Source organism: Musca domestica, unplaced genomic scaffold (genome assembly GCF_030504385.1).
Source record: "Musca domestica strain aabys unplaced genomic scaffold, Musca_domestica.polishedcontigs.V.1.1 59, whole genome shotgun sequence".
NCBI classification, from domain to species: Eukaryota; Metazoa; Arthropoda; class Insecta; order Diptera; family Muscidae; genus Musca; species Musca domestica.
This window is the reverse complement of record NW_026712362.1, coordinates 3,477,497-3,504,216: the sequence shown is the minus strand read 5'-3', so window position 1 is coordinate 3,504,216 and position 26,720 is coordinate 3,477,497. Positions and strand designations below refer to the sequence as shown.

Here is a 26,720-nt window from a genome sequence, read left to right as displayed (position 1 = left end):
ATAGAAAATTTGTTAGCACACCTTTAGGCGGATTAAGCAAGAAAAATATTTAAAAAGTATAGAATAGTATGGACGGAATATTAAGTTTGTCATTCAGCAAAGTATATATATTCTTGATCAGCATACAATTCTATGTCGATTTAACGATGTCCGTCCGTCTGTGAAAATCACTCTATCTTCCGAACGAATTAAAGTAGGTTGATAATATTTTACTCAAATGTGTATTATGTCTGCAGGACTTTTGGTATTGAAAATGGGCTATGAAGGTCCATGTCTTCGTATAGCCACCATATAACGGTACTTCCCGATATTCGGTATATTGATGATTTTAGCGACATTATTCACCGGAATTGTTTCAAATTTTGTATTTGAAGTTCGTAATGGATGCTACAGCCTATGACAGAAAATTGTCTATACAGGTTCACGCCTTCGTATAGCCCCCATATAACGGTTCCTTCCAAAATTCGGTATTTTGATGATTATAGCTACTTTATTTACCGGAATTGTTTCAAATTTGGTATTTGATGTTCGTAATGGATACTACAGAGTAAGGCAGAAAATTGTCTCTGCAGGACCACGGTACTTTGATGATTTTAGCGACATTATTCATCGGAATTATGTCAAATTTAGTATTTGTAGTTCGCAATGAATACTAAATCCTAAGACAGAAAATTGTGCAGGTCCACGCCTTCGTATAGCCCCCATATAACGGTACCTCCCGATAATCGGTATTTTTATAATTGTAGCTACATTATTTACCGATTTTTTGTAAGTTTCGCATTTGAATATTATAATGGCTTATGTCGTCGTATTGACTCTAATATAACGGCTACATTCGGTATTACTAAGATTTTAACGGATTTTTTTTATTGTTTTTGTGAATTGCCAAATTCGTTCGAATAATGGAGGGTATTCAAAGTTCGGCCCGGATGAACTTACAGCTTTTTTACTTGTCATATTTATATTGGGCGATCGAACACTTTGGGTTTCACTACATGTTAAAGTGAGAGCCATCTTTATATGGATATTCATCGAACGTATAGCTGCCTGAGAAGAATAGATAATTTGAGGTGAACCATTTTTTCTCTGAGAAAAGTTAACTCTTGAAGGCATTTATTAAGTCGGACATGAACTGGTTTCTTTAAGAAAAACGGTTTGTCTCAAATTTATAAAAAGAAAATATTACGAACGCCATCTTCATATTGATATTGGGCGAAGAAGTATTCTCTGTAGATAAGCATACTTTTAGGCGAATATAATGACATAACTATTCGTGGTATTGGGCATTCAAATAGTTTTCTGAAAAACATGAACCAATTTTCGAAAGTATATAAAGTATGTACTTCTAACTCAATAACATTCAGTAGGTTATTATTTTAAAATTTAGGTATTAACAGTATATTTTTGTCTAACTGTGCAATATGTGATTTTTATTTAAGTTTACCCCAACTAATATTATATTTTGACAACATCCCAATAAAAAATGTGTATTCATATTTCCACTTTATACACAAAATTCAGAGATCGAAACCTGTTCTCCATGCAAAATGCCGAGCAGAATATTATTATTTGAAATAAAGATGCCTGGAATTAATTATACCTTGCTTAAAACATTCCCAAGAAACTTTTCCCATTTCCAATTCCATTTTAAACTAAATCATTAATTCGAAATTCGTCATGCATTGAGCTGAATATTCACACCACTTAATAAACCATAGTTCGGCATCCATCCATAAGCAACTATATAAAGTCAACTGGGTGGCTACTAACTCATCGTTCTAATATTCAAAAATGAATTTCCTAGTTATGGTTGCTGCAGCCTTTACCGCTTTACTGGCCTACAGTGGTGAAAAAATCAAGGTAAGTTCTTAATTTGATGTTCAGATTTCAGCTAAAATGCAAATAAAATGTTTACTTTAATTCATAGCTACCACCCTTCCTTCCCGGAAAGTAAAGGAATGCCAGAGCTCTTTTATCTGATTGCAAAATTCCATTAAACATGTATTTGGGTTCTGTTCACAAATATCAATCGTAAATAAAATCGTAATTAATATACTTGGAAAAAAGTTTTTTCTTTTGAAAAGATCTTTAACAAAAACTTTTCTAAAAACTTGGTTTAACTAGCGCCATCTTGATGTTGTTCAGACAAATAGAATGAAAAAAAAAAAAACAATTTAGATAAAAATTTTCCAGTTCCATTTGGTAAGAGTAAGTATTTGTGGTTATGTATGAGATGGAAAGGGAGCTTATTTCTAAATTTTTGGCATAGGTCAACATTTTGAAACGAGAGCCATCTATATGCTAATATAGGGCGAGCAGGAAGTTGTCTACAAGAACAGGGAATAAGGGCAGTGTATATCCACAATTTGATTCCTTATTAAGGAGCTCTTATAAAATTTTCTCTAACACAAACTATTCCTTGTAAGGATCATTCCCTAATTCCAGGTATTAGACTATACAGGGTGAGATAAAAAAAAAACCTGCAAAAAAGACAAAAGCCATAATTTTTACATGTTTATACCCTCTACCATAGCATGGAGGGTATATTAAGTTTGTCATTCCATTTGTAACACCTCGAAATATAAATTTTAGACCCCACAAAGTATATATATTCTTTATCAGCATAAAATTCTATATCGATTTAGCGATGTCCGTCCGTCGGACGAGTGGCTTGGAAATGACGGCAGTCTGAAATTGGTTGCAGTTTTTTCATCTCACCCAGAATTTTACGCTCAACTCAGAATTTTGGGCTGATCAAGTATAATATTAATGACACAGTTAAAATACCCTCAAAATATCTGTCCTTAAGTATTCGAAGGTTGGATGTCCTTAGACACTCGAACGCAGTTTAACTCCTCCTACTGTGGTTATCTGAGGAACCTCATCCGGTATAGATTTTTCTTCCTCTATCATTTGAGGAGCCACATTCGACATCCAAAAACATCAAAACAAAAATCCAAATTTTTCTCACACATACACACACCTACACATGTACACATTCTCACCTGCTGTCGCTTAAATGTTCATAAAGATGTTGCAGACGACACAGGAACAAGCATTTGTTGCACCTCACATAATGCACACACACGGTGGTGTTCCCTTATAGCAAATTTTCACATACACACACACACATACTCGCACACATATTCACTCAGACTCAGGTCGTTTTGGTCGGTCTGATTTTTGTTTGCCAGTTTCCGTTTCCTTAATGCAATTTTTATGACACTTTCACACTTTGCAACGCATAACAAACAATGCAATGTGTGTATTCGTGTGAGTATGTCTGTGTGCGTGTGTGTGTTCGGTGTCTGTGTGATGGGGAGAGCGAAAGATAAATGTTGTTATTTTTCAACATTCACAAACTGTTACCAAAAATTACTGTCGTAATGTCATCGTTAGTGTTGTTATTCTTGCCACACTGCAGGCAGGCAGTCAAGCGTCAGGCGGCGGGCATGCATCCATGCCGGCCGCTGTGTCAGCTGTGTGTTTTGTCTCGATTGTTATTGCGGTATAAATGAAAACCCCAATGGGTATAGAGACCAACAGAAGAAAAAAAAAAAGGAATTTCGTTAGCGGGAACTCATATGGTTTATTGTAAAATGATGATGAAATGGCAGTGGTGGGGGAGGGGAGCGAGAGAAATAGGTTTAAAGTAGTATTTTGGTTTAATATTTGCGATATTAAAGAGTATGTGGTCTAAAAAGACGTTTGATCTGCTAATAACAACTGTCGGACGAGTGGCTTAGACATGGTAGCAGTCTGAAGTTGGTTGCAGTTTTATTCATCTCACCCTGTATATACAGTATAGGGTCTGTCGTGACTATTTCGAGGATTTATAAACGAAATGACAAAGTTAATATACCTTCAAAATATCTATCCTTGGTTTCCGCGAATGTGGGAGGTCCTTAGACACTCAAACTCAGTTCAACTCTTATGACTGCGACGACGTGGAAGTGGGCGGTAGAAAACAGCAACATCAGCAGAAATGGTTCTAAAAATAAAGAAGCGACTTGATCGAAACACGCGTCGCAGTAGTCGAAAAATGGCTCGTGAGCTGAACATTCGGCAAATATTGAAACATAAGGTCGGGGTAAAGCTATTGAAATTTCAAAAAGTGCAAGAACTTTCAGCGCAACAGAAAGAAAATAAACTGCTAAGATTTAAATAGTGCTTCGCTAGGCCGAAAGTTGTGAACTGCCGAATTTGGTTATATCCGATGAGAAAACATTCGTTGGCCAGCAGTTTGTAAACGTGTTTACATGCCAAAGAGGTCAGCTGAAAATATACACCTTCGGTTGGCCACCATAACTCAAGAGCCGGCCATGGTGATGGTGAGGGCCCCCATAACAGCCGATGGTCGCTCTCCGCTCGTATAATTCGACCGTGGCATCAAAATAAAAGCCGAATATTATCGCGAAAATATTCTCGAGGGTGTATTAAAGCCTTGGGCACACACACATTTTGGCCGCAGACCTTGGACATTCCAACAGGACTCAGCACCATCGCACTCAGAATGGTTACAAAATGAGTTTCCTCGCTTCATTTCCAGCTCCGTTGGACTATTGTGTCTGGAGTATTATGGAAATCAAGGTTGGCACTAAAAAATACCAAAGTGTCGATCACCTCAAGCAAGCGCTTCGCCGGGAATGGGCCAAAATAAAGGTTGGCACTAAAAAGTACCAAAGTGTCGATCACCGCAAGCACTTCGCCGGGAATGCGCCAAAATATAGAGCAATATTCGGGCAGCGTGTGACGGTTTCATTGGCCGTTTGAAGGCCATATTTCGTGCCAAAGTTGACCAATTCGAACAAATCTGTTTCCGAAATTTTTTGCTTTCATTCAATAAAATTTAAAAAAAAATGTAAAAATTATGGAGTTTGACTTTGTTGCATTTTTTTATTTCACCCTGTATTCTTGTATAAAATCTGCTTTAGCTATACCCACCTGCCTTCCCTCCAATTAAAATTCAAATGTAGTTTAGTTTTTATTTTCGCAATATTTTATTTTCATTTAAAATGGTAGCACAGAAATCGTTTAAATGGATGGATAGAATGGTGGGGGCTAAAGATAAAAGAAAATTTTACCATCAATTGAATTGTTTTTACGAATAAAATTTGACTTACATCGGCATGATTATAGGCCAATAAGGCTGTGAGAGCAGCAGCAATCATGGCAAGGAGCTTCATTATGAATATTTATTTTTAGACTTTCAAACTATTTTCTATGAAAATATTTAAGAAAACAAGCACTTGCATGGCTTTTTAATATTTATACAAAACATCGCTAAATTTCCATTGTTTCATTGTGGCTCATTAAATGGCTAGGTTATGCATTTAAATGCATGCCAAATTGTTATAGGCTGCCTTTGTTTAACTTCTGTCGTTATTCTAAATCAATAATAAAATATTTAAATTCACGAAGAATCAAAGAGCTATTTTTTTAGTCGTAAACTATTCATAGTTACAAATAATTTTAGAATTCAAAAAGATACATTGAGTCACTATTATTGTTCAAACATTTTATTACGTATTTCGAATTAATTAATATTTAGATAGAATGTAGCTCAATTCATAATCTCAGCCAACTATATAATGCCATTTGAAACCCTAACTTGTCATTCTAAACTTCATCTTTGTTTCGAAAACGAGTTGAAAAGTTTCGAATTTTGAAAATGAAGTTCCTTGCAATGGTTGCTGCTGCCTTTACCGCTTTGTTGGCCTACAATGATGGCAATGTAAGTACTTATTGGTAATGGAACATATAAAGAACATTTGAAGACGTATCCTTACTTTACAGCCACCACCATTCAATCCATGGTAAAGGAATCGATGAGTCCTGTAAACTAGCAACATTCTTAATTGGTTAACTATAACACACACATATTTTGCACGTTAAACCCCACATAAACTGTTTCTATATGTGACAATAAAATATTCTTGAAACCCACGTTTATAGCATTGAAGATCCTTAGAAAAAATTTAGTAAAAAAATCCACGTTTGTGGCCATTAAGGTCCTTGAAAACATATTCTATAAAAAATCCAGGTTCGTGGCTTTAATGGTCCTTGAAAAAAAATCGTTAAAAAAATCCAGGTTTATAGCTTTGATGGTTCTTGAAAAATATTCTTTAAAACATTTACGTTTGTAGCTTTGAAGGGTCTCGAAGAAAAATTCTTTAAAAATCCACATTTGTAGCCTTGAAGATCCCTGAAAAAAATTCTTAAAAAAGTTCACGTTCGAAGCTTTGAAAGTCCTTGAAATTTTTTTCTGTAAAAAATCCATGTTTATAGCCTTAAGGGTCCTTGGAAAAAATTTATTTAAAAAATCCACGTTTACAACCTTGAAGGTCCTTAAAAAATCTTTAAAAAATCGACGTTTACAACCTTGAAGGTCTTTGGAAAAATTCTATTAAAAAATTCCAAGTTTTCCAATTCCAAGTTTACAACCTTGAAGGTCCTTAAAAAATCTTTAAAAAATCGACGTTTACAACCTTGAAGGTCTTTGGAAAAATTCTATTAAAAAATTCCAAGTTTGAAGCATTGAAGGTTCTTATAAATTATTCTTTAAAAATTCCACATCATTGGTCTTGAAGGTCCTTGAAAAAAAATATTCTTAAATAAATCCTTCTTCTTTAAAAAATCCAGGTTTGAAACCTTGAAAGTCTTTAAAAATATTCCTTAAACATCCATGTTTGTAGCTTAGATGGCCCTTGAATTTTTTTCTTAAAAATTCCAATTTTGTAGCTGTCAACTCCTTTAAAAAATCTAGGATTGTAGCTTTGAAGGTCCTTGAAAATATATTTTTTAAAAAATCTACGATTGTAGCCTTAAAGGTAATTGAAAAGAATATTCTTTAAAAAATCCACGTTTATGGCATTTATGGTCCTTTAAAATTTGTGTTACAAAATTCTCAATTATAGCTTTATAGGTCCTTGAAAAATATTCTTTAAAAAATTTACGTTAGAAGCCTTGAAGGGTCTTGAAAAAAAATCTCTAAAAATCCACCTTTGTAGCTTCAGAGGTCCTTGAAAAATATTCTTAAAAAATTTTACGTTGGTAGCCTTGAAGGGTCTTGAAAATAATTCTTTAAAACTCCACGTTCGAGGCTTTGAAAGGTCTTGAAAATAATTCTTTAAAAATCCACGTTCGAGGCTTTGAAAGGTCTTGAAAATAATTCTTTAAAAATCCACGTTCGAGGCTTTGAAAGGTCTTGAAAATAATTCTTTAAAAATCCACGTTCGAGGCTTTGAAAGTCGTTGAAAATTTTTTCTTTAAAAATCCACGTTCGAGGCTTTGAAAGTCGTTGAAATTTTTTTCTTTAAAAATCCACGTTCGAGGCTTTGAAAGTCGTTGAAAAAATTTTCTTTAAAAATCCACGTTCGAGGCTTTGAAAGTCGTTGAAAATTTTTTCTTTAAAAATCCACGTTCGTACCTTTGAATGTCCTTAAAAAAATATTCTTTAAAAATCCACATTCGGAACTTTGAAGGTCCTTGAAAATGTTCTTTAAACACCCACGCTTATAGCCTTCATTCTTAAAAAACCCACTCTTATAGCCTTCATACCCTGAGAAAAAAAAACATTCTTTAAAATATCCACGTTTATAGCCTTGTAAATCCTTAAAACATATATTTTAAAAAATCCACGTTTACAGCCTTGAAGGTCCTTAAAACATATTTTTTAAAAAATCCGCGTTTGTACCCTTGAAGGTGTTTGAAAAAATATTCTTAAAAATATCCACATTTGTAGCCTTAAAGGTTCTTCAAAAAATAATCTTTAAAAAATCAAGGTATGTAGCCTTGATGTTCCTTGAAACATATTATTTAAAAAATCCACGTTTAAGGCCTTGAAGGTCATTGAAAAATATTATTTCAAGAATTCACGTTTGTAGCCATGAAGGTCCTTTAAAAGATATACACATGTAGCCCTAAAGGTGCTTGACAAAATTATTCTTTAAAAAAAATCTGACTATGTTGCCTTAAAAGTCCTTGAAAAATTATTCATTAAAAATCCATTCGTTCATTAAAAATATTCTTCAAATAATCCACGTTTATAGCTTTTAGGGTCTTTGAACAACATGCTTTAAAAAACACCTAGTAGCCTTGGACGTCCTTCAAAACTATTATTTACAAAATCCAAGTATGTAGTCTTGAAGGTCCTTAAAAAAATTCATTAAAAATCCACGTGCATAGCAATGATACCCCTTGAAAAATATTTTTTAAAAATCCAAGTTTGTAGCCTCCAAGGTCATTGAAAAATATTCTTTATAAAATCTACGTTTATAGTCTTGATGATTATTTAAAAATCGAAGTTTAAAGCATAGGTGGTCCTTGAAAAATATTCTTTAAAAAATCCATGTCTATAGCTTTGAGGGCAGTTGGAAAAATGTTAGTAGAAAAAATCTACGTTTATAACTTTGAAGTTCCTTAGGATAATTCTTTAAGAAATCCAGGTTTGTTGTCCTGAGGGTCTTTGAAAAAATATTATTTAAAAAATCCAAATTTATAGCCTTGATGGTACTTGAAAATAATTTTTCCCAAGTCCATATTTGGTCTTTAAACAAATATTCTTGAAAAAATCCTGGACAATTACGTTTGTGATCCTTGAAAAAATATTCCAGTTGGTCCCCGAAAAATAATTTCGTTTGTAGCTTATATTATCCTTGGACAAATATTCCTTGAAAATATTTTGTAAAATCCTCCTTTTTAGCTTCGCTGGTTCTTGGCAAAAAATATCCTTTAAAAAAATCAAGATTATCCTTCACCCGTGACTTTTTCAGTTTCTTACGAAATACTTATTGAATTTTGCCAATCCTATTTTTTTTTCTGAGTACTTTGCAACATTTCCATTGTTTTCCTTTTGAATTTTCCACTTTAAAATGTTCGTTCTTATGCGAAAATCTTGCATTTTGATTGACTCACTTAATCTTAACATCCACATATAAGCTGCTGTTAACGGGGCGGGGGAAGGGTGGTTGGAGGAAGAAGGATGTTAGGGTCTTATTGCAAAGCCACTTGTCGTATTTTCGCATAATAAATGTCCTCATAGCCAGAAGCGTTGAATACAGTTTATGTCAAAGTAAATTGCGTGTGTATAATAAATCGATGTATTAGCTTAGGTTGGGGAGGATGGGAGATAGTCAATTGTTTGAAGTCGTGGGTATTTATGATGGGAAAAGTAGGGGAAGGACTATTTTAATGTAGAAGTCTGTCAATATCTTGGTCTATCAAATCCACTTGCAAAGAAATTCGAGTCCCTTGAAGTTGTATTCGGAAATAGAGTTGTGTCAATCTAGTTCATAATTCAGAAAACCAGTCCCTTGGCGTATGAGTTATTGCAAATATTTCATATCACTCATACGCAGAGTAGTCAAACAAACCATGGAAGTAGTAGTAGACTAGGACTAGTTCTTTCGAATAGTTTGAAGTAGTTTTAAGGTTTATTTTTCATTGCAGAAATTTACAAAAACAATCTACAAATATATTATGAGTTTTTCTTGACCCACCCTAATATCAGTATATTACAAATCTATGAGCATGTCTTCGCTAATACACCTGGACATGATCATGTATTTAAGTGACACTACCAGCACACCCTTTGTATTGACCCAAGATGTAATATAAATGTACTTACCTTCGTCTTCTTTGTCATCGACAAACACAGTCACACACACACACCCACTTACACTTACACACCTGAGCATCGAAGAGACATGAGAATTGCTGCATTTGTTATACCGTTTGCTAACATCCTTAAATGACATACCGGCCGGAAACCGGAAGAATACATGTTCATATACTTAGTACCTATGTACGGATCCATGCATGTGTATCTGTTTGTTGGTCGGGGAGGTTGCACTCTCGTCCACTGGACCTTAAGGTTGACATAATAATGTATGATATTACATTTGAGTGACCATTAGAGAAAAGTGGAGCATGAGAAGGAGTAAATAAACCTGCCTCCCCCCACCCCTCTATGATAAACGGGTGAAAAGTTCATAAGGAAACATAAGAATTAAATAGAATTTTGCTGCTAAACGATTGTCATGTCGGAGAATTCAATAAAGTTTGTTTAGGATTTCGTAAAGTAAATATTTATGAAATGTAAGACAATCATCGTTGGCAGGATAACAAAATCAGGTTAGTCGTTCAAGCATTTATTTGTTTGCTTTGTGCTATTGATAAGGAAATATAGGTGGAAGGGTAATTGTTCATAAGCTGGATATATGTATTATTTGCAGAAATTCTATAGGGGGTATGATGTGAGATTATATAAAAAAATTTAAGGAAAATCTAACATTTATTTCCAATTTTATGCGAACAATCTTTAAATATAAAAAAGTAGTGAATTAACTGACTGACGGAATATCTAGGCCCAGTCGAAACGACTGAGGCTATAATCTTCAAATTATGAACGAGAATCAGTCTTAGTACTCAAGCGTGTGATAAGTCTGTTTTTATACCCTACACCACAAGGTGGTCAGGGTATTATGTCTTTGTGCATTTGTTTGTAACAGACAAAAGGAAACGAGATAGACCCATAGTTCCTTTTGATGATCTGCATAGAATCACATTCTGAGTCGACTTATGCATGTTCGTCCGTCCGCCCGTCTGTCCATGTATTTTTGTAAACAATGTACAGTTCGCATTTATTGCCCTATCCAGATGAAATTTTGCACAAATCATTTGTTTGGCCCAAGGACGAACCCTATTGAATATAATCGGTCAAAATTTAGATATATCTCCCATAAATATCTTCGCCCGATTTGCCTTTTATTGTACACCAAACGTGTAATATCAGTCCGAATAGTACGGAATTTTGCACGTAAGATCAGATTGGACCTGAAAATAAGTATGCCAAATTCGATCGAAATCGGATCAGATATAGCTATAGCTCCCATATATATTGTTCATCCGATTTGTTATTTTTTCCTCCGCAGCCGTAATATGCACTCTGTAACAACAATATTTGGGGAAATATATCAAATACAGCTCAGAAATACATTTGCTAAATTTTATCGAGATCGGTTCAGATTTGGATATAGCTTCCATATATAACTTCGTCCGATTTAACTTTGATTGTGCACCAAACGTCTAATATTTGCCCAAATGGGCACTTACGACCGAATTGAGTCTAGAAGCTAATATGTCAAATTTGGTGAAGATCGGTTCAGATATAGCTATAGCTCCCATATATATTGTTCATCCGATTTGTTATTTTTGTCCTCCGCAGCCGTAATATGCACTCTGTAACAACAATATTTGGGGAAATATATCAAATACAGCTCAGAAATACATTTGCTAAATTTTATCGAGATCGGTTCAGATTTGGATATAGATTCCATATATAACTTCGTCCGATTTAACTTTGATTGTGCACCAAACGTCTAATATTTGCCCAAATGGGCACTTACGACCGAATTGAGTCTAGAAGCTAATATGTCAAATTTGGTGAAGATCGGTTCAGATATAGCTATAACTCCCATATATACTGTTCATCCGATTTGTTATATTTGTTACCCACAGCCGTAATATGCACTCCGTAACAACAATATTCAGGGAAATATATCAAATACAGCTCAGAAATATCTTTGCCAAATTTTATCGAGATCGGTTCAGATTTGGATATAGCTCCCATATATATATTTTTATCCGATTTCAAATTAATTGTGCACCAAATGGGCAATACAAGTCCGAATTTAAAAGATACAAATGCTTCGGAATATTTATTCTTTCGAATTTTAACTTATAATTATAATCATAGCGTGTATGATTGAATTCTCCCATAAAAACTTTTAATTGTTATGCGGATTTCTACTAAATTAGCAAAGTGGTGTAGGGTATCATAAAGTCGGCCCCACCCGACTCTAAGACTTTCTTTACTGTTTTTTTTTTTTTTTTTGGACTTTTATACTAAAAGGGTACGAAAAGTACTAAAATGTACTAAAATTTTAATACTTTTTGAGTTTTGCCTTGTTAAGGCGAAGATCATATGTTTTATGATTTAAGTGTTTGTTTTCTCTTTCGAGACGAGCTTAATGATCTGAAATTTGCAGTGAAAAGGAAAGTCAGATAGACACTATCACACACTCACCACTATGCGACGCGTTTCGCCGTTGGTTAAGCGGCTCATCAGGCATATTTGATGTGGATGATGGCTTACAAGGGCCGTTCTCTGGAAAGTAGTATATATTTCGAACTTATTGCAAATTAGCATATGCGAATTATACACTAGAAACTCTCCAGGTTTGACTCAAGTTCTATTGGCAGATCGCATATGCTAATTTGCAATAAGTTCGAAATATATACTACTTTCCAGAGAACGGCCCTTGTAAGCCATCATCCACATCAAATATGCCTGATGAGCCGCTTAACCAACGGCGAAACGCGTCGCATAGTGGTGAGTGTGTGATAGTGTCTATCTGACTTTCCTTTTCACTGCAAATTTCAGATCATTAAGCTCGTCTCGAAAGAGAAAACAAACATTTAATACTTTTTATTGGACCAACAAAATGATCTAGAATTCAGAAATTTTGCAAACAGAGTTACTGATGGAGTGCAGGATAGATGTATCAAAGGGTTTTTGGAAACTCGATCTTTAAAATTACGAAAAGTTCCAAAATGTTACTAAACTTCAAAAACGGTACCATTTGGTATTATATAAATGCATAGAACTAAAAAAAATTAAATTAGGAATAAGAGTCCAGGGTGGAAAGTAGGTTTGATATATGAAGGTGGTTTTTGGAAATGGGTACTAAGTTTCCAAACGGTACTAAATTTGAAACAGTTTGGTTTAGGTTAAACGGAAAAAGATGGAATTTTGATTTTTTTGTATTCGAGTCCCTGTTGGTGGTAGGTTTGTGACAAAGAGGTACTATATTTGGTACAATTCAGTATTTAGTGAGAGAATTTGGAATAAGAGTCACTGATGGAGTGCAGAATAGATGTACCAATGTGTTTTTGGAAATTCGCACTTTTAGATTACGAAAAGTTCTAAAATGGTACTAAACTCCTAAAATTGTTCCATTTGGTATTATGAGAACAGACATGAAGCTGGAATTTTCAAATAACCGGTAGGTTTGTGCTAAATAAGTGGTTTCGTATAATTGTACAACAAGTGCATGAAAACGACTAAATAGTGCGATATTTGGTACAATTTGGTATTAGGTGAACAGATAGTGCTTGAAATGGGAAATTTGTTATAGGAGACACTATTTTTGTGTATCCTGGACATATAAAGGTGGTTTCGGAAACTATAATTGTACGAAAAGTACTAAATGGTACTACGTTCGGTATTGGGTGAAAGGATAGTGATAAAATTCTGAAATTTAATACTTAGATTACTAATGGCATTTGCATTCGAGATTTGATGGTGGTTTGGAAATGGGTCCTATATTTGTACGAAAAGTACGAAATGATACTAAATTTGGTATTGATTAAAAGGGATAGGGTTGAAATCCTCAAATGTAATATTGAGGTCTCTATTTGTATTTGGAAATGAGATATGGAGGCGGTTTTAGAAACGTGTACTATAATTGTGCGAAAAGTATAAAATAGTACTAAATTTGGTATTGGATGAAGGAGAAAAGCTCGAATCCTGAAAATTGACCTTGATTTTTTTAAACAATCTAATCCTTCAATTTATTATAACCTCATATGGCTAGAGAAGTATATATCATTTAATATGGCCAAACCGCGCCTCATCGGAATAACGGTGTTAGACCCTACGTCCCTTTGGACAAAATTCGTTTCAAGACATGTCCGTCCGTCAGCCTGTCTGTCTGGCAGGTGCACACAATAACTCTCGAAGCTAGTATTTGATTTGGTCCAAACTTGTACATCGTAATATTATTATCAAACTTACATCGAATTAGAATATAGGCAATATCGGTCCACTCCTTCTGGTATCTCCCCCACAAAAGGACCACATTTTAAACATTAATGAAGCTCATAAAACGCGAAATGTACATCCGATTTCATTCAGACTTAGCACATCTCAATATTTCTATCAACACAAGATCTGATATAAACATGGTAGAGGTCGGACCATTTCTTCTGGTACCTCCCCCACATGGGATTCAAGATTTTGAAAAACAAAAGATGAAAGAAAGCGGGATAAGCATCCAACTCTCTTCAAATTTCACAAATCCAAATATTTTTTCTACGCAGGATCTGTTGTGAAGATGATATACATCTGCTTACCCCTTCTAATACCTCACACACAAAGGGGTCACAATTTTCAATATTGTTATCTGTCATAACATGCGAAACAAGTCAGCGCTTCTTTAAATCTTGCTATATCTAGATATTTCTCTCAACCAGAAGTTTGATATAAATATGGAATTTATGATTTCGCATAAAATAGGATAAAAATGTTCGATTTCCTTCAAATTTGGCACATACCAATATTTTTATCTATATTATTGGAAGTTTTCAAATGAAATACTTCGGTCCGCTTTATCTGTTACCTCACGCATATTTCCATATTGTCCAAAAATTTGCACTATCTCATATAAATTATAGGAAGTAGTCGAAATAGTATAAATCTGTCATTTTGTAATATTTATAGCAGTCTTAGGTCAGATACGGTTTGGTCAGTATTGGCCAACTGCTTCGGAAAGGGTCAAAGATTTGAATAATCATAACTCAAGGCTGGGCAAAACAGACCAATACTTTTTTACTTGTTATTACTTATTTTTAATTTCACATCCACAAACTAATGTTCTACAAAAAAAACATATGTCCTTTGAAAATCCTGTAAAAACATTTTTTTCCAAAAAATCCACAAACTTTAAAAAATCCTCCATACGATAGCCCTTAAATACTTTCTAAAAAATCCACTTAAACTATTTTAGATTTATAGTTATTTTGTATGTTTCTTAATTTGAATCCTTCGATTGTGTTGTTGTTGCTGTTGCTTCTTCAACTGTTATGTTATAATCTGTTGTAAAATTCCAACGTTTGATACAAAAAAAAACAAGCTTGTTGAACACGTTGCAATTCAATTAATACGTCAGCATCATGTAAATGTTGTAACATTCGCTTAACCCTCAAGCGACTGGAATTGAAATCAAAATGTTCACAAAAATATCACACAATTCGAATGCCTGCAGCAAATGTGGCACCCACACTGCTTTGGTATCTAATAGGGTAATAAAGATTACCCTTACTTTGGAGTAGGGAAGTTCAATAACAATCCGGACACCATAAGTGTAAGGGTTAACTACTACTCCCCAGCCAAAGTGAATGCATTCAAATATACGTTCGTATCATTCGTCGTTCATTGTTCCCGTTTCGTCTTTGGCAGATAGATGACTCTGTCGAATTCCTTTTCTATCCTTAAATTGAATGTCAATTATCGAAGAATTTCTAACATTGCTATGGGGACTTGGAATGAATCTGTTAGTCGTTGTCGGCAATGGCATAGACTTCGATTTCGACGTCGCCGTTCGTAGTTGCTCGTCTGTGCTGGAAATAATCAACGGATATGGTAAATTGTTACATTGGTGGGTGTCTTGTCTGTGTGTGTGGGTAGTCTTCTTTTTTGTATGTGTGCGAGTATCTGCAAGTTCCCAGTAAACAATTTTTGCCGAATTCGGTCCGATTTCTGTCAGAATCTCTGAAAAAATGTCCGATTCTGATTCCGAATTCCTTCCGATTTCGGTACGAAAGTTGTATGGACGGGGTCACCGAATTCGGAAAGATTTTCTGAAAAATATCTGAAAAAATATTAGATTTTCTGGACGAATTCGGTCCGAATTCGGTGAAAATTCTTGAAAAAATAGGAGAAAAAACTAGATTTTCGGAAAAGATTCGGAGGACAACTCCGAATTTCTGAAAGAAATCGGGCAGAATTCGTCTGGAAATTCGGCGGAATATTCAGATTTTCTAAAAGAAATCGGTCAGAATTCGAAAGAAAATTCGGAATAAAATTCAGATTTTCTGAAAAAAAACGCTCAGAATTCGGGAGAAAGTTCCGATTTTCTGAAAGAAATCGTTCAGAATTCGGAAGAAATATCGAAAAAATCGTCACACCACTTAAAAATGAAAAAAAAAAACACATATTTATTTAAAAAACAAACAATTTATTTCGGGTTTCGTAAAAATGTAGTTTAAATATTACATCTATAATACATTTACATTATAAATATTATGTATGTAGTTGTTTTGCAATTTTTTTCCATCATATTTTTTTGGGAACGAAAGAGAAAGAGGCTGATTCACAACAACAACAAAACGCACATTTTTACAACGGAAAATCTAACAGTTCACAATAACAATAACAAATAGCATTTTTGCTTTGCGCTTTGTTGTTGTTGAGATCTTGAAATGAATGATCACAACAACAACTACTATGGGAGAGAATGTGTCAAACCACCACCATCCGTTTACATGTGGGAGAGAATATGCCAGAGCAATAGACAATCTACTCTCTCCGTTTGTACATTTTTCGAGTTTTTTTCGCTTAAAAACACAGGAAAATGTGCAGAAATTCTAAAAAAAAACGTTTAGAAAATCTGACCAATTTCTATCAGAAATTTCTGAAAAAAACGTCAGAAATTTCGGAAAAAAATCTAAAATCAGAGCAGTCGGAAAAAATTGTTTACTGGGTTGTGATACTTAAATTGATTCGATAGTGTAACAACACGACCTTACCCTTAAGATATTTGCATGTGAGTAGTTGTGGGTGATTTATGCAAGCAGTTTTTTATTTGATTTGAGATGAGTTTAAAGATTTATGAATGATTTATGAATATTTAACAAATATTTTTCAAGAATCCTCAAAGCTATAAACGTGTTTTTTTAAATATTTTTTCAAGGACCATCAAAGCTATAAACGTAGATTTTTTATAGAATATTTTTCAAGGACCATCATGGCTATAAACGTGGATTTTTTTAAAGAATATTTTTCAACGACCCTCAAAGCTATAAACGTGAATTTTTAAAATAATATTTTCAAGGATCATCAAGACTATAAACGTGGATTTTTTAAATATTTTTTTTTTTCAAGGACCATCAAGGCTATAAACGAGGATTTTTTAAATAATTTTTTTTCAAGGACCATCAAGGCTATAAAAGTGGATTTTTTAAATAATTTTTTTTCAAGGACCATCAAGGCTATAAACGTGGATTTTTTAAATAACTTTTTCAAGGACCATCAAGGCTATCAACGTAGATTTTTTAAATAATTGTTTTTCACGGACCATCAAGGCTATAAACGTGGATTTTTTAAATAATTTTTTTTCAAGGACCATCAAGGCTATAAACGTGGATTTTTTAAATAATTTTTTTTTCAAGGACCATCAAGGCTATAAACGTGGATTTTTTAAATAATTTTTTTTCAAGGACCATCAAGGCTATAAACGTGGATTTTTTAAATAATTTTTTTTCAAGGACCATCAAGGCTATAAACGTGGATTTTTTAAATAATTTTTTTTCAAGGACCATCAAGGCTATAAACGTGGATTTTTTAAATATTTTTTTTTTCAAGGAACGTCAAGGCTATAAACGTGGATTTTTTAAAGAATTTTTCAATGGCCATCCAAGCTATAAACGTGGATTTTTTAGAGAATATTCTTCAAGGACCACCAAGGCTATAAACGTGGATTTTTAGAGAATATTCTTTAAGGACCACCAAGGCTGTTAACATGGATTTTGAAAGAAAAATTTTCAAGGACCATCAAGGCTATAAACATGGATTTTTTAAAGAATATTTTTCAAGGACTTTAAAACTATAAACGTGGATTTTTTAAAGAATATTTTTCAAGGATCATCAAGGCTTTAAACTTGGATTTTTTAAAGAGTATTTTTCAAGGACCTCCACACTTATAGACGTGGATTTTTTAAATAATATTTTTCAAGGATCATCAAGGCTTTAAACGTGGATTTTTTAAAGAATATTTTTCAAGGATCATCAGGGCTATAAACGCGGATTTTTTTAAAGAATATTTTTCAAGGATCATCAGGGCTATAAACGTGGATTTTTTAAAGAATATTTTTCAAGGATCATCAGGGCTATAAACGTGGATTTTTTAAAGAATATTTTTCAAGGACCATCAAGCCTATGAACTTGGATTTTTAAAGAATATTTTTCAAGGACCATCAAGCCTATGAACTTGGATTTTTAAAGAATATTTTTCAAATACCATCCATGCTATAAAAGTGGATTTTTAAAAAATATTTTTAAGGACCCTCAAGGCTATAAACGTGGATTTTCAAAGAATATTTTTCAAGGCTATAAACGTGGATTTTCAAAGAATATTTTTCAAGGCTATAAACGTAGATTTTTTAAAGAATATTTTTCAAGGATATAAACGTAGATTTTTTAAAGAATATTTTTCAAGGTTATAAACGTAGATTTTTTTAAGAATATTTTTCAAGGCTATAAATGTAGATTTTTTTAAGAATATTTTTCAAGGCTATAAACGTAGATTTTTTTAGAATATTTTTTAAGGCTATAAACGTAGATTTTTTTAAGAATATTTTTCAAGGCTATAAACGTAGATTTGTTAAAGAATATAAACGTAGATTATTTGAGGAATATTTTTCAAGGACCTCCACGCCTATAAACGTGGATTTTTTAAAGATATATTTCAAGGACCTTCACACCTATGAACGTGGTTTTTTTAAAGAATATTTTTCAAGGACCTCCACACCTATAAACCTGGATTTTTTAAAGAATATTTTTCAAGGTCCTCCACACTTATAAACGTGGATTTTTTAAAGAATATTTTTCAAGGACCATCCAAGCCATAAACGTGGATTTTTCAAAGAATACTTTTCAAGGACCATCAAGGCCATAAACGCGGATTTTTTAAAGAATATTTTTCAAGGACCATCAAGGTTGTAAATGTGGATTTTTTAAAGAATATTTTACAAAGACCATCAAGGTTGTAAATGTGGATTTTTTAAAGAATATTTTACAAAGACCATCAAGGCTATGAACGTGGATTTTTTAAGTATATTTTACAAAGACCAAAAGTCCCATAAACGTGGATTTTTTAAAGAATATTTTCCAAAGAACATCAAGGCTATAAACGTGGATTTTTTAAAGAATATTTTATATATTAAGAACCCTCAAAGCTATAAACGTGGATTTTAAAGAAGTATAGTTTTTGTAAATTTCTTTTCAAAAACCTTCATTTTAAATGATATATTCCTAAGGACGATCATTTTTTAAAAATTATTTTAAAAATATTTTTTTTATTTTTTTTTGTCATTTTTTAAAAGTTTTTTGAAAATATTTTTTTCTGATTGTTTTAAATAATGTTCCTCCCAATTTTTCTAGTAGCTACAATTTTAATTAAATTCAACACAATTTCCTTTGCCCATTTCCTTCCTCCCAAATTATCTTCTATAGGCATCGTGTAACATCTTGCGTTAAACTAGAATATTTGCCAACACCTCGCCATTTTCACCCACCTCCTCCCCCTCCTTTACACAACAAATGCCACGAATATTTGCCCTTTTGCTTTGTAGGCTTTTGACTATATTAAAGAGAGAGCGTTTTGTAGTCGTTTGGTCTTTAGCAGAGGGAACGACTATTTTTCTTCTCCTTTTTCAATGAATTTTGCCTTTGTCATTGTCAACGTCGTTGTTGCTGTTGCTATTGCCATCATCATCATCAGCCCAGTTCATAAAGCTGTACCGGCGTTGTCGCTTTCGTGCGGGGTTTGTTAATTTGTTCACAATGAAATGTGACAAAATTAGTTTGCTCACTGCTAACAAGTGGCCACAAAAAAAGACTAGGTATTCCCATAGTTCCTCGGTGTGCCTGCCCGTGTGTGTTTATGTGTGTTTGTGTGCACGTGTGTCCGTTGTGCGAATTGGTCGCATACCGTTGTCAACAACACTATCTCTAGCTATTCATGCATTTATGCAGAGTGACAATGGAAGCTGGGGAACAGTGGTTGGGATGAAGGCAAATTTGACAAATGGTCCTTGAAAAATATTCTTTAAAAAATCCACGTTTATAGCTTGGAAAATATTCTTTAAAAAATCCACTTTTATAGCTTGGATAGTCCTTGAAAAATATTCTTTAAAAAATCCACGTTTATAGCTTGGATGGTTCTTGAAAAATATTCTTTAAAAAATCCACATTTATAGCTTGGATGGCCTTTGGAAAATATTCTTTAAAAAATCCACTTTTATAGCTTGGATGGCCTTTGGAAAATATTCTTTAAAAAATCCACTTTTATAGCTTGGATGGCCTTTGGAAAATATTCTTTAAAAAATCCACATTTATAGCTTGGATGGTTCTTGAAAAATATTCTTTAAAAAATCCAAATTTATAGCTTGGATGGCCTTTGGAAAATATTCTTTAAAAAATCCACGTTTATAGCTTGGATGGCCTTTGGAAAATATTCTTTAAAAAATCCAAGTTTATAGCTTTGACGGTCCTTCATAAAAAAAATCCACATTTATAGCTTGGATGGTCCTTGAAAAATATTCTTTAAAAAAAAACTACGTCTATAGCCCTGATGGTGTTTGAAAAATATAGTTTAAAAATATCCACATTTATAGCCTTGATAGTCCTTGAAAAATATTCTCTCATCTTCCTCGGAAAGTTGTCTCCCACACCACTGTAAATGCTAATGATGATCATAACGCTATTTGCACGTTGCAAGGTGGTTCATTTGTGTAGAACGGTTTGATGGTGTTGGCCGTTGTCATGTTTAAACGAGCGAATATGCTGGTCGGTTGCTGACGATGACTCTGGGTCTGGCTGAATGGCCACTGATGCTGCTGTTGCCTCTGCTACTGCTGCCGTTGTAATTAGTCCACTTTAGTCAGCGAAGGTGAAAATTGTGCAATTTCTATGCAGTTCATGCAAAACGAGGGAATATGCTTATTGTCCCTGGGTTGCACTCTTTAGTAGTTTTTTGTTTTTGTGTTTAGTCCTCCAGCAGGAGTTGTTGTTGTTATTGTTGTTCGTTGGTTCTTTTTTTTTTGTCACCATTGACAATGCATAATGCACCGGGCAATGATGAGTCTAGTTTTTTGTGCTCCTCACCAAAACTAGTGAAAATACATTGGACATTACGGATGATGATGATGAGGGGAGGAGGAACAAGGGTAGCATGGATGATGATGATGACAAAATATAATTAGCACTCACACAGTTACAAAATGTGTAAAATGCTAGTCGAGTTCGAGTCTAAAGTCCGATAGGGGTATTTAATATTCCAAACTTGAGTGTTTATTAAACGCCAGAGCCATTGTCATAAAACTGTCAACTAATTGAAGTTTGCTACAACTTTTTTTGTTGTTGTTGTTGCCGTTGGTGCAAACTATTAGAAAAAGTGAAATTGATATAAACGTTTAAAGTTTTTACACAAAAATGCTTGTATGCCTCTGTCTCGCTCATGCTCTCTTACTCTTGCACACTCTCTCTCTCTCTCTCCCTCTCTGTATTCATATCTCTATACTCTCTACTTTGTATTAAAATGAAGTAAGTGAAGCTTAATGACTTTGAAAAGTGTAGCATCATTAAGGCAAATTACATAATAGACTTTGTGATAATAAATGAAAATATTAATTCAATATTGTTGGAAAAATTTTAGTAAGTTTTTGGAACTAGTTTAATATGATTTTAGTATAAAATGTTTCAAACTTGATGTATTTGTGATAAGCATAAATTAATTGAATAAATCTGAAAACTATGCTAAATAACAGTAGCTCAATTTTGCCGGCGTATGATTTATTTAAATTTAAGAAATTATCATACGCTTCCTAGTCCACAACGAACATTTTGAAGATTTCTTGATTTTGTCATAGAGGAATACCAAAAGAAAATCATTCAAAATATTTTCATGATTTTTTGAGGAAGTGGTTATTTTTAACTACTACAGAGTGAAATGAAAAAAACTGCAACCAACTTTAGACTGCTGTCACTTCTAAACCACTCGTCCGACACCTGTTGAAATTATTCCAGTATATTATTACTTATATTTTATATACATTATATTTTTACATGCGTTCAAAAGCATTTTTCCCGAAAAAAGTTATTCGTGATGGAACTCAAGCGTGATAGTGTGATTTCTTTATATTTGACTGGAAAACCACAAGTGGCTATCGTTAGAGCACTACAGCATTTAAATATCCACGTTTGGTCTTTGAAACAAGTAAGAAAATATTAAGTTCGGCCGGGCCCAACTTTTAATACCCTCCACCTTAAAGTAAAGGAAACATTTTTATATAAAAGTATCTGAATTCATTACTTTACATTTTAACTTCATATACTATTAAGAACTTTTGCATAATACAGTTAATCTTATCAAAACCATAAAGTGATTAGCCAAATCCGTGGAAAAACGTGGATAAAATAATCAAAGTACCGAATATCGGGAGGTACCTTTATATGGGGGCTATACCAAAGCGTCGACCTATACATGCAATGTCTCGCCACACGAACTGGGATCCGTTATGACCTACAAATACCAATTTTCAGACAAATCCGTTAAAAAAAATTTGGCATAAATCATCAAAATACCGAATATCGGGAGGTACCGTTATATGGGGACTATACCAAAACGTGGACCGATATATCTCATTTTCAATACCAACCGTCCTAGACACAATACAAATTGTTCGGCCAAATTTTGAGGCTCTACGTCAAATAATGTGAGCGGTATCGTGATTTCAACAGACAGACAGACAGACAGACGGACAGACAGACAGACAGACGGACATGGTTAAATCGACTTAGAATTTTATGCTGATTATGAATATATATACTTTGTGGGGTCTACGACGAATATTTAGGGATGTTACAAACGGAATGACAAAGTTAATACACCTTCCTTCCAAGGTGGAGGGTGTAAAAATGAAAGTTTGGTCCTTTTGGTCCTTGAAAAAAATCATTGAAAAATCCACGTTTGGTCTTTAAAAAAAATTGAAAAAAACTACAAGTTTAGTCCTTGAAAAAAAAATCATTAAAAAAATCAAGTTTGGCCATTGGGACGTTTGTTCCTTGAAAAAAAAAAATCATTAACAATCCACGCTTTGTCTTTGAAAAAAAAATAAAACTTTGGTCCTTGAAAAAAATTATTAAAAATCCACGTTTGGTCTTTGAAAAAATTGAAAAAAAAAATCCTCGTTTGGGCCTTAAAAGAACTTAAAAATAAATTGTTTAAAAAATCCATTTTTGGTCCTTGAAAATATCTTCTTTAAAAATCCAATCCAATCTAAGTTTGTGGCGTTGATGGATTTTAGAAAATATATCTGATGGTCTTCGTATAATATTGCTAGCTTTGATGATCTTTAAAAATTCTTATTTGAAAAAATTATTTCGGTGTGTCCTTTAAAAATATGTTTAAGAAACCAGGATTATGTCTCTGTTAATCCATGAAAAAATAATTTAAAAATTCACGATTATACATCTGTTAGTCCTTAAAAAATACGTTTAAAACCCACGATTACAAATATATTAATTTTTTTGAAATAATATGTATTTAAATCCAGGATTATAGCTTGGAAAAAATATGTTTAAAACTCCAGGATTTGTTAGTCCTTGAGAAATATATATCTAAAATCCAAGATTACAGATTCAAGATTGGACCTCGAAAATATATGTTTAAAAAAAAACACGTTGATCCTGGAAAAAAATATGTATATAACTCTATGATTGGTCCTCCAAAAAATGTGTCCAAAAAATTTAAATCGGTCTTCGAAAAAAATATGTCAATGAAATCCACAAATAAAGCTATTTTGTTCCTTGAAAGAATATGTTTAAAAATCCACGATTGGTCTCCGAAAAAAATTTGTCCAAAACTTGAAATCGACCCTCGAAAAAATATATTAAGAATATGTTTTAGATCTGCGAATTGTACAAAAATTTAGATTAGTCCTCGAAAAAAATAGTTTGAAAACTCCACTCTATTGTTCCTCGAAAAAAAATTTCCAAAAATGTGTATTGGTCCCCGAAAAAGAATATTAAAAAGGTATAAAATCTACGATTGGTCCTCGAAAAAAAAAAATGTTCAAAAATGTTGATTGGTCGCCAAAATTTTTTTTTAAAAAAACTCACGATTATTTCAAAAAATAAATATTAAAGAAAATCTACGATTATAGCTCTGTTGATCCTTGAAAAATAATTTCAAAAAAGTCCAAAAGTATAATATATATATATATATATATATATATATATATATATATATATATATATATATATTTTTTTTTTTTTTTTTTTTTTTTTTAAATTATACCTCAGGTACTTCAAAATTGTGTTAAAAACACACAACTATTATTCAATTTGACTTTGAAATATACTAGTCCTTGTAAATTCTTATCCTCATAATTCTCGAAAAATTTAATTCAAGTAATCTACAAATATTTACATACATAATTATCTTTAAAAAAATTCCTATATCCATACAATTTCCCCATTGATTGCAGTATTCAAATTTAGAATATCACACAAGTACATGACCCAACAATGATTGTGCTGTAATCACCAGCGTTCAAACACATTACCACCCTTCACGTGTCGTCGGATATAAATAAAACTGCTACACATTTTATTGTGTCAACATTACAAACATACGTACACACAGACACACACAAACATATTTATTTTCGTACACAAATTAGAAGAGGAATGTATTTGAATTGAATTATCACTTTCCCTTTTTTATTGGGTAAATTCTGTAAATGCTATAGTCGGTTATTAGGGTATATGATTTTAGACGTTCTCCTAAATAATATTAAAAAAATTAAATCTTTATTTCCGAATATTATGTCCAAAATGTTCGTGGATTTTTGATTTTTAAAAATTTTGAGCGACATGTTCATGAAATAAACTGTTAGCTTAGCCCGACGAAGTCAAGGAAGTGGACGGAAGAAAACAGCGACATCAGCAGAAATGTTTCGAAAAGTAAAGAAGCGACTTGATCGAAACACGCGTCGCAGTGGCCGAAAAATGGCTCGTGAGCTGAAAATATCGCAATATTCCATTCGGCAAATATTAAAAAACTGAGCTCGGGGTAAAGCCATTGAAGTTCCAAAAAGTGCAAGAACTTACATCGCAACAAAAAGAAAATAGACTTAAAAGAGGTAAAGAGTTGCTTCTCTTGGCAGAAAGTGGTGATCAGCCGAATTTGGTTTTTTTTTTCGATGAAAAAACATTCGTTTTCCAGCTGTTGGTAAACAAACAAAATGATCGTATTTACTTGTCAAAGAGGACAGCTGAAAATGTGCACCTTCGGTTGGCCACTAGAACTCAAGCGCCGGCCATGGTGATAGTGTGGGTCGCCATAACACCCGAGGGTCGCCAATAAATAAAAGCCGAATATTATCGCAAAAATATTCTGGAGGGTGTATTAAAGCCTTGGGCACGCAAACATTTTGGCTGCAGACCTTAGACATTCCAACAGGACTCAGCACCATCGCACTCAGCACGCGCCACCAAAGAATGGTCACAAAATGAGGTTCCTCGCTTCATTTCCAGCGCACAATGGACACCAAAATCTCCGGATACTAATCCGTTGGACTATTGTGTGTGGAGTATTTTGGAAAGCAAGGTTGGCACTAAAAATACCAAAGTGTCGATCACCTCAAGCAAGCGCTTCGCCGGGAATGGGCCAAAATATCGCAGAGCAACATTTGGGCAGCGTGTGACGATTTCATTGGCCGTTTGAAGGCCATAATTCGTGCCAAAGGCGACCGACTCAAACAAATCTAAACTTATTCTAAAATTTGATGCTATTTCCGACATTTTTTGTGTTTATTTAATAAAATTAAAAAAAAATTAAAAATTATGGCGTTTGACTTTGTTGCAGTTTTTTTTATCTCACCCTGTATATACCGTATTTTGATGATTTTAGCGACATTATTCACCGGAATTGTTTCACATTTCGTATATGAAGTTCCTAATGGGGACTACGTTCTATGACAGAAATTTGTCTATGCAGATCCAGGTCTTCGTATAGGCCCCATACAACGGTACCCACCCGCGATTTTCGGTATTTTGATGACTATAGGGACATTACTCAGCGAAGTTGTTTCAAATTTCGTATTTAGAGTTCGTAATGGGAACTACAGTCTATGACAGAAACTTGTGTATTCAGGTCCAGTTCTTCGTATAGACCCCATATATCGGTACCTCCCTTTATTCGGTATTTTGATAATTTTAGCGACATTATTCACCGAAATTGTTTCAAAATTTGCATTTGAAGTTCCTAATACGTACTACAGCCATTGACAGAATATTGTCTATGCATGTCCAGGTCTTCGTATAGACCCCATGTAAAGGTACCTCCCATTTTATTTGGTGATTTTAGCTACATTATTCACTGGTTTTTTTTCAAGTTTTGTATTTGAATATTGTAATGGCCTGTGACAAAACTTGCCTATGCAGATCCACGTCTTCGTATAGACCCCAATATAACGGATATCTTCGGTATTTTTAAGATTTTAGCACAACGGATTTTATTAACATTTTTTTTTTTGAAAATTTCGTTCCAAATGGTGGAGAGTATTCAAAGTATGCCCCGGACGAACTTACTGCATTTTTACTTGTTTAATTTCATATTTTCATAGAACTAGAATCCGATCCCAGAATGTTCAGAATTGTAATTTTCTGAAAAAATGTTTGGGACAAATTCATTTAATAAATTCAATTTTTAGAAACATATGAATTATTTATTCGAAGGCTGATTATTTGAACAGAATCCTGACTAGAAACACAAAACCTTCGAATTATCCTTATACATATTAATTTATTTTAA

General features: G+C 33.4%; 2 long non-coding RNA genes across 2 annotated transcripts; one reads left to right on the top strand and one right to left on the bottom strand.

The window, feature by feature from the left end:
- The first annotated feature begins 1,739 nt into the window (after window positions 1-1,739).
- Window positions 1,740-2,051, top strand: LOC109612461 (uncharacterized). Its single transcript, XR_002194538.2, has 2 exons — window positions 1,740-1,860; window positions 1,928-2,051. It is a non-coding gene; the product is annotated as an uncharacterized LOC109612461 (long non-coding RNA).
- Window positions 2,052-4,976: 2,925 nt separating this feature from the next.
- LOC109612463 (uncharacterized) lies at window positions 4,977-5,247 on the bottom strand. Its single transcript, XR_002194540.2, has 2 exons — window positions 5,124-5,247; window positions 4,977-5,061 (listed from the first exon to the last, which is right to left on the bottom strand). It is a non-coding gene; the product is annotated as an uncharacterized LOC109612463 (long non-coding RNA).
- Between the last annotated feature and the right edge of the window lie 21,473 nt (window positions 5,248-26,720).